Below are 14,939 nucleotides of genomic sequence, written 5' to 3'. Positions count from 1 at the left end.
CCCCTCTTCCCCACTTCTTGTTTTCAGCTGTGTCTTGTTGTACCGATTGGAGCTGGAGAGATGTCTGTATCTCTGTGACATGGAAGTACTTTTGTATTTTGCTTTGTGGAAGGATCAGCCCCTCCCCCAGTTATGGCTTCCTCCAGTACTGAATGACTCAGCTTTTCAGGTTGTCACTTACATTCCTCTCCCCCTCACTATCCATCTCTCTCTCTCTCTCTCTCTCTCTTTTCTTTTTGGAAGACAAGCGGGCCCTTTCAACACACCTCGTTCCCTGGTCACCAGGCAAGTGGCTGTGAGCAGTATTTACTGCTCTTTTTCTTGGAGTGAGAGCCCAGCCTCACCCCCCCTTCTGTTTCTGTAAGCAGGGGAGGTTCAGGTGCTCCCTCCCAGGTTTGTTGTGGCTTCTTCTTTGCTCCTTAGTTTTTTAGAGCTGTTCTTGTGGTCCAGATTTGGTTTTTCATGCTGATTGTTCATAAATTAGTTTATAATCCAGTTCGGTGGTGTGAGCTGGGAGTCTGTGTGTCTACCTACTCTGCTGCCATCTTCAGGTTTCAAGTATTTTCAAATTTAAAATAAAAAATGTACACATCTGGAAAAAAGCAATTGAAATTCAGATTAAAATTTAAACATCATAATGAACAAAAGAAGGACATTATGTACAATTCACTGTTGACAGTTTTTATCTTTTAAGTTGACATACATTCCATATTTTTTAATTCTTCCAATAGCCTATGAAATAATAACTCACTGTCTCTACTTAACAGATGAAGAAACTGAAATTCTGTAACTTGCTTGAGGTTAGTCAGCTGGAAAGAGACCCAGGGATCTCTAAACTATCACCGTAACCCAAGCACTTAACCTTTTTGTCCCTACAGCCTTACATCTAAAGATTTTAACATACTAAAATTCTAATAAAAAACACATACAGATACATGAAGATGAACACAACAATACATTTTAAACTAAAATGTGAAAATCCACATTGTACTACAGAAATAAAATGAAATATTTAATGTGTGAGCATCAAATTGTGTTTTTGCCTAATAGTTTCCTGAAAATGACGATAAGCAATCAAACAAATGTGATAAAATCAATTATTAAGTAGTTGCTGAGCACCTACTATGTTCTCAATTCAGGATTGAGTAATTTCGTAGAAGCATAGAGATATCTGAAGTGCACCCTCTTCCCCCAAGAGGCCATAATCCAGTTGAGATTATATTCCATGTTGTACATTCATTTGTGATAAAAACTTGAAGTATAAACAACAAATTCTGAAATAATTCAGCTTAACATTTTCAAAATACCAGAGCTAGTGTAGTCAGAGAACATTTTTCATAAATGAGATAAATAAATATAATCTGAATTAATGGAAGAGGGAAAGAAGAGCTTTACTGGCAAAGAAAATGGCTAGAAGATGTTGGTCAAGGAAGTAAATAGGGAAAGCAGTGCTAAAGGAAGTGTAATATAACAGTGTTCAAGACAAAAACAGAAGAGGGAGTGTGTGAGTGTGTGTGTGTGTGTGTGCATGCATGTGTGTGTGTTTATAGAGAAAAATAAAAAAAAGAGAAGGGACCTCACATTCAAAGGAATATTTTAGGTATCATTACAAGGTCCACTTGTAATTTCAGGTTAAAACCTAAAATGGAAAAATGACAGCAGGAAAACAGAGGAAAGGCACATGTGAAAAATATTTTAGAAGTAAATTTTCATGTAGTCACTCAAGCATTTATTGATATGATTTAACCTTTATTGTAACCCTATACCAGAAATTATGTTGTTTCCAAGGACATAGGATGAGTAAGAAAAATACTTGTGCCCTGGCTGGATAGCTCTGTTGGTTAGAGGCCAGAAGCACTGAGGTTGCCAGTTGAACCTCCGGTCAGGCACATACAAGAACGAATCAATATTCCTTTCTTTGTCTCTCTTTATCTTTCTATCTCTCTTAATAAAATCAATAAATAAAAATATAGAATTCCTCCAAGCCTTGAAAGGAAGGAAGGAAGGAAGAAAGGAAACAAGGGAGGGAGGAAGGGAGAGAGGGAAGGAGGGAGGGAGGGAGGAAGGAAGGAAGGAAGGAAGGAAGGAAGGAAGGAAGGAAGGAAAGGAAGGAAGGAAGGAAGGAAGGAAGGAAGGAAGGAAGGAAGGAAGGAAAGAAAGAAGGAAGAAAGGAAAGAAAGAGAGAGAGAGAGAAAGAGAAAGAAAGAAAGAAAGAAAGAAAGAAAGAAAGAAAGAAAGAAAGAAAGAGAAGGAAGGAAGGAAGGAAGGAAGGAAGGAAGGAAGGAAGGAAGGAAGGAAGGAAGGAAGGAAGGGAGGGAGGGAGGAAGAAAGGAAGGGAGGGAGGAAGGGAGGAAGGGAGGGAGGGAGGGAAAGAGAGAGAGAGGAAGGAAGGAAGGAAGGAAGGGAGGAAGGAAGGAAGGAAGGAAGGAAGGAAGGAAGGAAGGAAGGAAGGAAGGAAGGAAGGAAGGAGAAACAAAGAGAAAGAAAAAAAGAGAAAAGAAAGAAAAGGAAAAATACCTGCTCTCAAGGAACTCATAGTTACTGAAGAAAATGGAGAGGCAGACACATAAACCAGTAACTATAATAGAGTGTTATATGGTGAGCCCTGAGTAGTGAGAGTCCAGTTGTATTAGAGGAGCACCTATGATGATCTCCTGACCAAGGCTGACCTTCAGAGAGAGTATCTTGAAGGGAATTCCTGAGATGTCTTGAGGCATAAATGGGTAGTATCCAAGTGAAGAACCAAAGTAAGAATCTTTCAAAGCAGAAGACAAGCATGCTCAAAAGCGAGATACACTACTGCATATTTGAGGCTCTGAAAGAAGTCAGAAATTGCTGTAGTATAGAATGCTAGAGTATGAAATGGTCAAGATAACACTAGAGGGGAAGGCTGAGACGAAGTCTTAGAGTCTGGAAAAGTTTGGCATACCTTCATCTGAAGATAATAGGAGCAATGAAGGGAATAACATGTTTGGATTTGAACCTGGGAAAACCAGCTTTTTAACATAGATGGTCATGTCATCTGCAAACAGAGATAGTTTTATTTCATAATTCCCAGTATGTATTCCTTTTATTTCCTTTTCATTGTCTTATTGAATTAGCTAGAACTTCTAATATAGTGTTGAAAAGGAATGGTTAGAAGGGGCATCCTTGCCTTGTTCCTGATCTTAGTATGAAAGCTTCAAGTTTTTTACCTGTAAGTACATTAGCTGTAGGGATTTTTGTAGATTTTTTTTTATCAAGTTGAGAGTTTCTACAACTAGCTTACTGAGAGTTTTTATTATAAATGGATATTGGATTTTGTCAAATACTTTTTTTTTTGCCTAATCATATAATCATGGGGTTTTTCTTTTTTATCCTATTCATGTGATAGTTTACATCATAAAAGAAATTGATGTATAGGTTTTCTTTTCTTGTAATGTCCTTATCTGATTTCCGTTATAAAAGCAATGATGACATCATGAGTTAGGGAGTATTCTCTGTACTTCTATCCTCTGAAAGAGATTGTATAAAATTGGTATAATTTCTTCCTTAAGTGTTTGGTAAAATTCAAAAGTGGATCTATCTGGGCCTGGTGCTCTCTGTTGTAATTATTAATTACTGACTCAAATTCTTTTATACATACAGACCTATTCAGAATTTCTATATTTTCTTGTGTGAGTTTTGGCATATTGTGTCTTTCAAGGAATTGGTCTGTTTTATACAGGTTAGAAGTTTTGGGGCACATAGTTATTCATAGTATTCCTTGATTGTCTGTTTAATGTTCAAAGAATCTATAGTGATGTTCCTTCTTCCATTTCTCATTTTAGTAAATTGTATTCTCTCTTTATTTATCTTAGTTAGCCTGGATAGAGGCCTATAAATTTTAATAGTCTTTTCAAAACACCACTCTTTGGTTTTGTTGATTTTTCTCTATTGATTTTCTGTTTTCAATCTCATTGATTTCTGCTTATTTCTTTTCTTCTGCTTACTCTAGATTTAATTTGCTCTTCCTTTTCTAATATCTTAAGGTAGAAACTTAGATTAATAATTTTAGATCTTCTTTTATAATATATGTATTCAATGCTATACATTTCCTTTTTTTTTTTTTTGACAGACAGAATCAGTGATAGGGACAGACAGACAAGAAGGGAGCGAGATGAGAAGCATCAATTCTTTGCTGCAGCTCCTTAGTTGTGCATTGATTGCATTCTCATATGTGCCTTAACCAGGCCTGAGCAGAGTGGATGATCCCTTGCTCAAGCCAGCAACCTTTGGCTTAAATCAGTGGCCTTGGGCTTCAAGCAACCAATGTTTGGGCTCAAGCCAGCAACCATGGGGTCATGTCTATGATCCCATGCTCAAGCCAGTGACCCCATGCTCAAGCTGGTCAGCCCGCACTCAAGCCGGATGAGCCCATGCTCAAGCCAGAGGAGTCCATGCTCAAGCTAGTGACCTTGGGGTTTCAAACCTGGGTCCTCTGCATACCAGTCTGATGCTCTATCCACTGCACCACTGCCTCGTCAGGCTACATTTCCCTTTAAGAACTGTTTTTGCTACATCCCACAAATTTTGGTAAATCATGTTTTCATTTTCATTTAGTTCAAAATATTTTTAAATTTGAGATTTCTTCTTGCATACTACTACTGCTTCCTGTCTCCTTCATATCCAGTTTACTAATAAGCACATTGAAGGCATTCTTCATTTCTGCCACTGTTTGTTTTTCTTTCTTTTTTTAATTTCTAGCATTTTTCTTTAGTTTTTTCTTATGGTTTCTATCTCTGTGCTTACAAACCCCATCTGTTTTTGCATGCTGTCTACTTTACCCATGAAAGCCCTTAGCATATTAATCATAGTTGTTTTAAATTTCTGGTCTGATATTTCTAACATTCCTGTCATGTCTGTTTCTGATGTTTGCTCTATCTTTTCAAACTGTGTATGCGAGGGGTATGCCTTGCAAATTTTTCTTGATGTCTGGACATGATATACTGGGTTAAAGAAAATGGTATAAATAGGCCTTTAATGTTGTGGTGATAACATATGGGCTAGCAGGGAAATGTTCTATCATTCTATGATTAGGTCTTTGTCTTTTAGTAAGCCTATGCTTCAAGACTATGAACTTTACAAATGTATTTTAGTTTTTCTTTTCTCCCCTTTGGTGAGAAGAGATGGCTAGAGTGGCTTGGAAATAGATATTTCCTTCCTCCCATGTAGAAGGCTAGAGCTAACTGGAGTTCAGTTTTCGCTTTCCTTATGTTACGCTCTGATAATACCTAGCTCCCTGGCAATTTCCACACATGAAGCTCTGCTCCAGTAAGTTGTGATTATCTGTATTTGCCTATCTTTCTAATCTTGGTTTACCCTGTATCCTCATCTATATTTTGGATTCTAGAAGAGTTTTTGATTTATCAGTCTATTTTACTCATTAAAATGGAGTGAAAACCTCCAACCTCGTTACCTGTGGAACTAGAAGTAGGAAGGAAGTCCCTAATTTTTTTGTGGGTCATTGGGTAAACACTGGTGTCATTTATCGAAATAATATTTATTAGTGAAGTGTCATTGAAACCTATGAGGCACAGTTGTGACATAAACCTATATACATGGTCCATACCAAGCTACACTGTGAAATGCATGCATCCATTACTTCTTTCATTCATTCCACAAACATTTACTGAGTGAAAAATAGGCACTAAGTGTTAATTCCATCAGAATGTTGATGCCAAAGTCTCTCTCATGGAGGTCAAATTCTATGTGCCTCCTTCCCTAGAGGATGGTATGTACCAGGTTGTGATGTTTGCCCAGCACATGCTGTCCAAGGCGGACATGCTTCAGGTCACTGGAGATGCATCTTCCAGGAACTGCACTGTGTGACTCCCCTTGGTTTTTACAACATTCAGATCTACCCCACTTTCTGCACCTGCATGGCAAGATCTTTTACTATAAGATGCGCCACACCCTGCTACCTCATCTTTTTCTTGCTGCCCTACAGAGAATAGCACCAGATGTTTTTAGTTTTTATTTTTTGTAATCAGCCTGGATTCCCCCAATCAAGCAGGGACAAATCTGTTACCACTTTATGATCTTTCTTTTCTCCAAGGACAAGGACATTTTCTTGACTACCAATACAAACAAGCACCATTCAATAAAAACATATCAAAATACCTCCAAAAGATGGCCAGCCAGGCCATGAAAGCACTCATAAACCATAAGATCACAGTACCAGGCAACTTCTGAGGGCACTCAGGGGACCAGTGATGTCACCTGATCCTATAGAGTGAGCTTGGGACTACTATGCCTGTTGGAGCAGAGCTTAGGTTCATAACTACCCATGCACATCTGCTTCAATGAGATCTTCTTCATCAGCTTTTCCCACGCACCATTACCACTTGTTCCTTTGACTTTGAAATGAAGACCAAGCAGGACACTCAGCATACTTTCAGCAGCATTGAGAGAGAGGACTGTGGGAAACTGATTTTGGCAATGAAAAAAATGCTCAACATAAAAATCGAGTATTGAAAGAGAAGATGCACCCAAAATACCACAAATAGGTCTGTAACTCTGATAAAGATGAGCGTGATGCCTACTTGAAGCTCAGAAAGGATACATATGAATACTTAAAGAATGCTACCAATAACAATGATGACCAATAAATCATTCAACTCAGGTGAAGTAAAGAAAGAAATGGCAGACAAGTTTGAAAATAACACTCTGTCAGCTCCTCTAGTAATGATGATGGCAGTGATTGGGATGAGAAGAAGAGAAAACAGCTCAAAAAAGCCAGATGGACAAGAATCACAAGGGTCACAAGAAGCTTGTGGAGGTGGAGAAGGGCAAGACTCCAGTGCCCCAAGAGACACATGTCTGTGTAGATACTGTGGTTCAGAGTTGGCTAAGAAGAGATCAAGTCACACCATCTAGGCATTAGTATCACAGATCTTTACAAGAAGGCAAACTAGATCTGGAAGAGAATGTACAAAGAGAATGAAGACAACTGGGATTGTAAGACTGAGGATACCAAGAGGGAATATTAAAAAACCATAAAATAATATCAAGGGGGCCAGGGTGAGTATTCTAAGTGGGACAATTAAAGACAATGTAAAGATGAAAAATCAATCAATGCCTTCCAGGGCCTCCTTAACTAGTTGATCTCAAGGTAGCAAAGTGAGAGCCTCCAGAGGGTAGTTAGTGTCCGATGATGATAGCTCTTCAAAAAAGAACAAGTGTAAAAAGAAGAGAAGGCGCATGAAGGACTCTGAAGAAGAGGAGCCAAGCAGAGGACTGGGTGTCAAGATCCAATAACTAGAGAAGATGAAATTCTTTTTCCTTCCACTTGGCTTATCTCCCCATCCATATTTTGGTACCAGTTTCTCCTCACATTAAACATAATTCTTGCTTGGATTCTGTGCCATCACAACAAGCACTCATGGTGACAGGCACTTCACTGTGGTAGCAGGAGAGATATCTTCCTCTGCTACTTCACATGGATGACTTTTTATAACTTGGGGAGAGATTGGGAGGGAGGTGGGATAAGGCAGGATCCAAATCATCCTTCTACTTTCCCAACCTTAAGGATATAGCTGCTTCTTGTCCTGTTCAAATTGCTGCAGCATGAGTTATATAAGGTCAGGCCTGTGTCTTCTAATGAGGGCCTATTTCAACTCCTATTTTGTATTCCTGGCCTACAAAAGTCAACATTTAATAAAAGGAAGTATCTTTTGGTGGGGAAAAGAAGGAAGGAGTGATCAGTACTGTCAAATGCTACTGACTGGAGGAGAAAGATGAAGGCAGATAATGGCAAAATCAAGGTTAATAACAAGAAGTCCTTGGAGGCTGGACAAATGGAGGTCTTTGACAAAAGCAGATTATCAGCTTTGAGGTGACACATCTATGGATTTAAAATCAGGCTCCACCACTTAATAGCTTATGTCTTTGGGCAAGAAACTTAAATCTTCTGAGCCTTGAATTTTTCATCTTGGCAATTAGGTAATAGTGCCTACAGCCAGACTGGTTGAAAAATTAACAAAATAACATATGGGAAAGATCTTGACATGATTCATCGAATAAATGGTCTTTCTTGCTGTTCCTCTTCCCCCCCAAAATAAATAAATAAATAAAATGGGAAAATATTGCTAATTAACTAGTTTTATTAAAGCCAAATAAAGCGTATATTTTGAAATTTTAAAAATAGATGCTGAAATTTTTTTAAACTATTCTTCTCACAAATTTATTTAAGACAGCAAAGTTCAAACTCTGTAGTGGGAATAGCCATAAGTTACTAAATTGTCTCATAATAGCTAATAATTTTAATTAACACTTTAAATTTCTATCACAAAGGAAATAAGTAAATCATGTCTTACATTGTTTTCCTGAAATAAAAGCACAATTAAAGAAGAGATCATGACAATGGTAGTATTAGTAAAGTTAAAGACAATATTAACTTATATTAAAATGGTAATGAGTTTCAGAAATGAATGCATTACTCTATTTAGACTAAGGGAACAAAATCATGCAAAATCTCTGGCTAAAGAAATGTTATCCTTGTAATGGAATCCATCATTTGCAATTAACTAAATGTTTTAGCTGGGTTGAGATTTAATTACTACACAAATCTTCTTAAAGCAACATAAATTTCTATCAGGATATTAAAACAGCTAAAAGATTTTGTCACTTGGATATTTCTGTAGTGTCCTCTTGCTTAAAAAAATCAAGAGAGAGAGGGAGAGAGAGCAACAGACAGGGACAGACAGGAAGGAAGAGAGATGAGAAGCATCAACTCATAGCTGCAGCACTTTAATTGTTCATTGATTGCTTTTTCATATGTGCCTTGACCAGGAAGCTTCAGCAGAGCCAGTGACCCTTGCTCAAGCCTACAATCCCACACTAAAGCCAGTGACCTTAGAGTTTTGAACCTGGGTCCTCAGTGTTCCAGGCTGAAACTTTCCACTGTGCCACTGCTTGGTCAGGTTGTAATGTTCTTTTATCTGTGTCTTTAGATGAATAAAATTCCCTAATTTTAATATAGTCAGATTTGTCCATCTTTTCCTAGTTAGTGCACTTTGTATTCTATTACAACCTTTTTCTACCTAGGCAGTCATTCATTTATTAAATGCATTACTTCAGTATCCCTCTGGGTCAAAAATAGAACACAAAAATCAACAGGATAAAACACAATTCTTACAGAATTTTTTGTACAATATTGGAGAGTGAGGTTTGGAAAAACAGCACAGAAAAGTAACTAAACATTAAAAATAGTGTGATAAATGCTTGAATACAGGCATATATAAAATGCTAGAGGAGCAAAAAAGAAAGGTTAATTCACACTAATAGGTGTCAGCTTATTTTAGAATCCAAAAGAAAACATATTTGCAAGGCATCTAATGACTGTGGAAATAGTGTATTCAGGCTTATTACTGCTTACACCTAAGTTTATATCTGGCTTTATTAGCTATGTAAATTCATTAAACAATCTGAGCTTCAATTTTCCCAACAATGAATTAAGCATAACAATGACTGCCTAGCTAATGATATTTTGTTAAGAACTATTTACCTGTGTTCGTAAGAGATTGGCTTATAATTTTCTGTTTTTTGTGATGTCAGGATTTTGGTATTTCAACTTAGGTTGGCTTCCTAAAACAAGTTAGAAAACATTTTTCTATATCTTTTTTTATTGTTTGAAGAATATGCTAATATTGGTGTTATGTCTTTCTTAAATGCTTCGTAAAACTCACCTGTAAAGACATCTGCTTTTGGAAATATTTTTGTAAAGAAGCTTTTAATTATTGACTCAATTTCTGTATTGAACTATTCAGATGTTTTAAAATGTGTTTCAGTTTAGGTAAATATGTTCATCTAGGAAGTATACCATTTTATTCAAATTTTAAAATTTATTGTAATAGAAATGTTTGTAATGTTTTTATGATGATTATAATGTCTGTAGAATCTGTAGTAATCATTCCTTTTCCATTCCAACCTGAGTAATATTCTTTTTTTTACTTCATCACTCTAAATGTTTATCAATTTTATTATTCTTTTTCAAACAGAAATTATTTCATTAATTGCTGTTTTTTTATCATCTGTTACCTTCAACTTCCTTTGTGTTTAATTGTTGTTCTTTTCATAATTTCTTAAGATGGATACTTGAAATAGTTTTTTAGTAGTCTTTTTTCTTAATGTATAAATTTAGAACTATAAATTTGTGTAATTTTTCCATAAGGTATTTAGGTATTATATCTTTATTATCATTGAGATTAAAATAATTTCTAATTTCTATTCGTTTATTTTTTGACTCATATATTTTTTAAAATTATATTGGGGATTGTATTGAAGACTTTCTAACTAATCTGTATCTATTTTTGTGGCCAATTTTAGTAAATGTTACAAATAACACTTAAAAATATATATATATTCTGCAGCTATTGTGTATAGTATTCTGTACATTTAACTAGCTCAAGTAAGTTATTTGTGTTTATATCTTTTTTTTTCTCCCTATGCTATCAGTTACTAAGAGATGTATGTTAAAATTTTCCGATATGACTGTGGATATTCTATGTCCTTTTAGTTATGTCAAATTTTGCTGTATGTATTTTCAAATTATGTATTAAGTGTAAACAAATTTAAAATTCCTTTTCTTTTTTTTGCATTTTTCTGAAGCTGGAAACGGGGAGGCAGTCAGACAGACTCCCACATGCACCCGACTGGGATCCAACCGGCATGCCCACCAGGGGGCGATGCTCTGCCCATCTGGGGCGTCACTCTGTTGCATCCAGAGCCATCCTAGCGCCTGAAGCAGAGGCCACAGAGCCATCCTCAGTGCCCGGGCCAACTTTGCTCCAATGGAGCCTTGGCTGTAAGAGGGGAAGAGAGAGACAGAGAGGAAGGAGAGGGGGTGGGGTGGAGAAGCAGATGGGCGCCTCTCCTGTGTGCCCTGGCTGGGAATCAAACCCGGAACTCCTGCATGCCAGGCCGACGCTCTACCACTGAGCCAACTGGCCAGGGCCAAATTTAAAATTCTTAAGTCATCATGTTGTCTTGAACATTTTATCATCTCTAGTAATGTTTCTTGCCTAAAATCAACTTTGGTACTAGTTTGATATACCAGATTTCTTTTGGTTAGTCTGCATTTAGTGTGATTTTCTATCCTTTTACTTTCAACATTGTTTTATCCTTACATTCAAGCTATAGCTCTTGTAAGTGCTGCATAGTTTTTTTTTTAAGGAGTCTGACAATCTTTGTCTTTTAATTAGAGTCTTTATTATATCTATATTTAATTCCTGATATATTGAGGTTTAAATCACATGTCTTACTATTTGGTTTTTTCTCCATCCCACCTTTTACATTTCATTTACATCTTACTTTCTATATGATCAATCAAATATTTTATTTTATCTTGTTTCTCAGTTTCTTCTCAGTGATACATTACTAATTTAAATGATTAATCCAGAAATTACAGCATACCTCCTTGACTTATTAAATTTAAATATAAATTAATAACTTCATCACTTTGCAAATATTACAAGGACCTAAGAATAGTGTAATTCTCATTAACTATTTTCCTCTGTAATTATTATGATATATATTACATATACCTCAAATTCACAAGACAATTTGAACAATTAATTTTCATTTAGCCTGACCAGGTGGTGGTGCAGTGGATAGAGCATCAACCTGGAATGCTGAAGACTAAGGTTCAAAACCCCAAGGTCACCGGCTTGAGTGCAAGCTCACCCAGCTTGAGTGTGGAGTCACCAGCTTGTGGATGAGGTCATAGACATGACCTCATGGTCACTGGCTTGAAGCCCAAGGTCACTGGCTTGAGCTCAAGATCACTAGCTTGAGTCCAAGGTCACTGGATTGAACAAGGGGTCACTGGCTTGGCTAAAGCCCCCTGGTCAAGGCACATATGAAAAAACAATCAATGAGCAACTAAGGTGCCACAACTATAAGTTGATGCTTCTCATCTCGCTCCCTTCCTGTTTGTCTGTCTGTCTCACCATCTCCCCCCCAAATCATTTAGATATATTCGATATTTATGCTTAATTCTGCTTTTTCCCCCCTTAATGCATTGATATGCTTCCTTCTGCATCATTATGTCTGAAGAAATTCTCTCAAATTTTTGTAGCTTTAGTAGTTTTCCAATACCTTCAAACCATTATTTTATTTTATTTTTTTTGTATTTTTCTGAAGTTGGAAACAGGCAGGCAGTCAGACAGACTCCCACATGCACCCAACTGGGATCCACCCGGCACATGCCACCAGGGGGTGATGTTCTGCCCATCTGGGGCGTTGCTCTGTTGCAACCAGAGCCATTCTATCACCTGAGGCAGAGGCCACAGAGCCATCCTCAGCACCCAGGCCAACTTTGCTCCAATGGAGCCTTGGCTGCGGGAGGGGAAGAGAGAGACAGAGAGGAAGGAGAGGGGGAAGGGTGGAGAAGCAGATGGGCGCTTCTCCTGTGTTCCCTGGCCAGGAATCAAACCCGGGACTCCTGCACACCAGGCCGACGCTCTACCACTGAGCCAACGGGCCAGGGCCCTTCAAACCATTATTTTTAAAAATATTTCCCCCAATTTTATAGTTATTATTGGTAAGAGTATTAGTCTGAAGAAAGTTTGCTATTTCAGGAAGCAAAAATTTTCACTGGGTATCTCCATCTTAGACATCTATCCCAGATTTGTATATTCAAATACCTGCTTGACATCTAGATGTCTAATAGTTCTAATAATAATGAAACCCTGATCTGTCCCTAAGATCCCCTCTCCACCAGTAAAACCTCATTTCATTACAGCATTTTCATTTTACTTGATAATGTTGCCAACCTTTTATTTGGTCAGCTTCAAATCCTTGGAGTCATCTTTCATTCCCCTTTTCCCCTTAGACCTCGTCATATTCAATCTGTCAGAAATTCTACTGATTCTATCTTCAAGATTTATCCATAAATCAACCATTACCCTCCATCTGCACTGTTACAAATCTAATCTGAACCATTATCATATCTTGCCTGGATTACTACAATAATTCCCTATTAGGTCTCTCTGAGTCTACCTTGACCCCCTACAATCTATCCTCGATAGTGCAGCTAGAATGACCCTTTTAATAGTTAAATCAGATAATGTTACTTCTCACCTCATACTTCCCAGTGGCTGCACATTTAAATAATCAAAGACCTTACTGTAACTTGTAATGTCCTACTAGATTGTCCCCTCCTTGCCTCTCTGACTTCATCTACCATTTTACCTGAATTCCATCCACTGGCCTCTTTGCTGTTTCCAAAACAAGTAAGGCACTGTCACGTCTCAAGTCCTCCGTCATTTCTTCTTTACAGAAAGCTCTTCCTCACCTGTTCTATTGGCTAACTCACCCTTTCATGTAACTGCTCAAATTCCATCTTTTTAATGAAGCAAGGTTTGCCATTACCAATCTATTTAAAACTGCAAACTTGATTGGCTTCTGAATGGCTTTCTCAATTCCTCTTACTCTGCTATAAGTTTTCTTTCTTTCCATTAATTTATTTTTCCTGTACTTTTCCGAAGCTGGAAACAGACAGATTCCCGCATGCGCCAGACCGGGATTCACCCGGCATGCCCACCAGGGGGGGGCGCTCTGCCCACCAGGGGGCGACGCTCTGCCCCTCCAGGGCGTTGCTCCGCTGCGACCAGAGCCACTCTAGCGCCTGGGGCAGAGGCCAAGGAGCCATCCCCAGCACCCGGGCCATCCTTGCTCCAATGGAGCCTCGCTGCGGGAGAGGAAGAGAGAGACAGAGAGGAAGGAGAGGGGGAGGGGTGGAGAAGCAGATGGGCGCTTCTCCTGTGTGCCCTGGCCGGGAATTGAACCTGGGACCCCTTGCACGCCAGGCCAACGCTCTACCACTGAGCAAACCGGCCAGGGCCTTCCATTAATTTTTTTTTTATCTTCTAACATAATATATAACTTGCTTATTTTATGTTTATATTTACTTGTTTTCACCTGCCATGATCCTTATCTGGGGATCAAACCCGCAACCTCAGCATGTCAGAACAATGCTCTTACCAACTGAGCTACCCAATCAGGCCCCAGGGTTCTACTTTTGAAAGCAGTGGTGAGGGGTTTCTGCAGAGCCCTGCAGTCATCACGTATGGTCACCATGTGTGATGGGCATGTGCCATGGCTGTGGGCCTGGCCATGGGGCAGCAGCTCTTCCAGAAGCAGGGCAGCACCCCGTGCAGGAGTGCCACAATTGTGGCTGAGCTCCTCTCATACGGCATCAGCAGCATTTTATATCAGTGTGGCATTTATCCATCTGAAACCTTTACTTGAGTACATAAATATGGACTCACCTTGCTTATAACTGCTGATCCTGAGCTCATGAAGTATCTACATAATGTGGTAGAACAACTACCAGATTGGTTATACACATGTTCAGTTCAGAAACTGGTGGTACTCAGCTTGAACACTAAAAGTGGTGAGGTTCTTGAAAGATGGCAATTTGATATTGAGCGTGACATGACTACCAAAGATGTCAGTCCCCCCAGTACATCCAAGATAAAATTGGCTCAGTGGACAAATCACAGTGACAGTGACATTTCTGCCACTGTTGGAAGTTTCTTGTTCATTTGATCTGCTGATCTATACAGACAAAGATTTGGTTGTACCTGAAATGTGGGAAGGGTTGGGACCACAGTTCATTACCAATTCTGAACAACCCCATCTGTGTTCCTTCACTATGACAATCCACAAAGTAGGTAGCATGGCTATGAGACAGGAACAATCATGTAATTCTTGAATGTGTGTTTCCTGAAAACAAGGGAACTATAGTTCATGCTTTACTTCAGTGGTCCCCAACCTTTTTTGGGCCACGGACCGGTTTAATGTCAGAAAATATTTTCACGGATCAGCCTTTAGGGTGGGATGGATAAATGTATCACGTGACCGAGACAAACGTCAAGAGTGAGTCTTACACGGATGTAACAGAGGGAATCTGGTCT

General features: G+C 38.5%; 1 pseudogene; it reads left to right on the top strand.

The window, feature by feature from the left end:
* The first annotated feature begins 14,136 nt into the window (after positions 1–14,136).
* On the top strand, positions 14,137–14,737 carry LOC136321036 (mitotic spindle assembly checkpoint protein MAD2A pseudogene; annotated as a pseudogene).
* The last annotated feature ends 202 nt before the right edge of the window (positions 14,738–14,939 follow it).

The sequence above is a fragment of the Saccopteryx bilineata genome, chromosome 1, assembly GCF_036850765.1.
Source record: "Saccopteryx bilineata isolate mSacBil1 chromosome 1, mSacBil1_pri_phased_curated, whole genome shotgun sequence".
Lineage (NCBI taxonomy): Eukaryota > Metazoa > Chordata > Mammalia > Chiroptera > Emballonuridae > Saccopteryx > Saccopteryx bilineata.
This window is presented reverse-complemented; position numbering and strand designations above follow the sequence as displayed.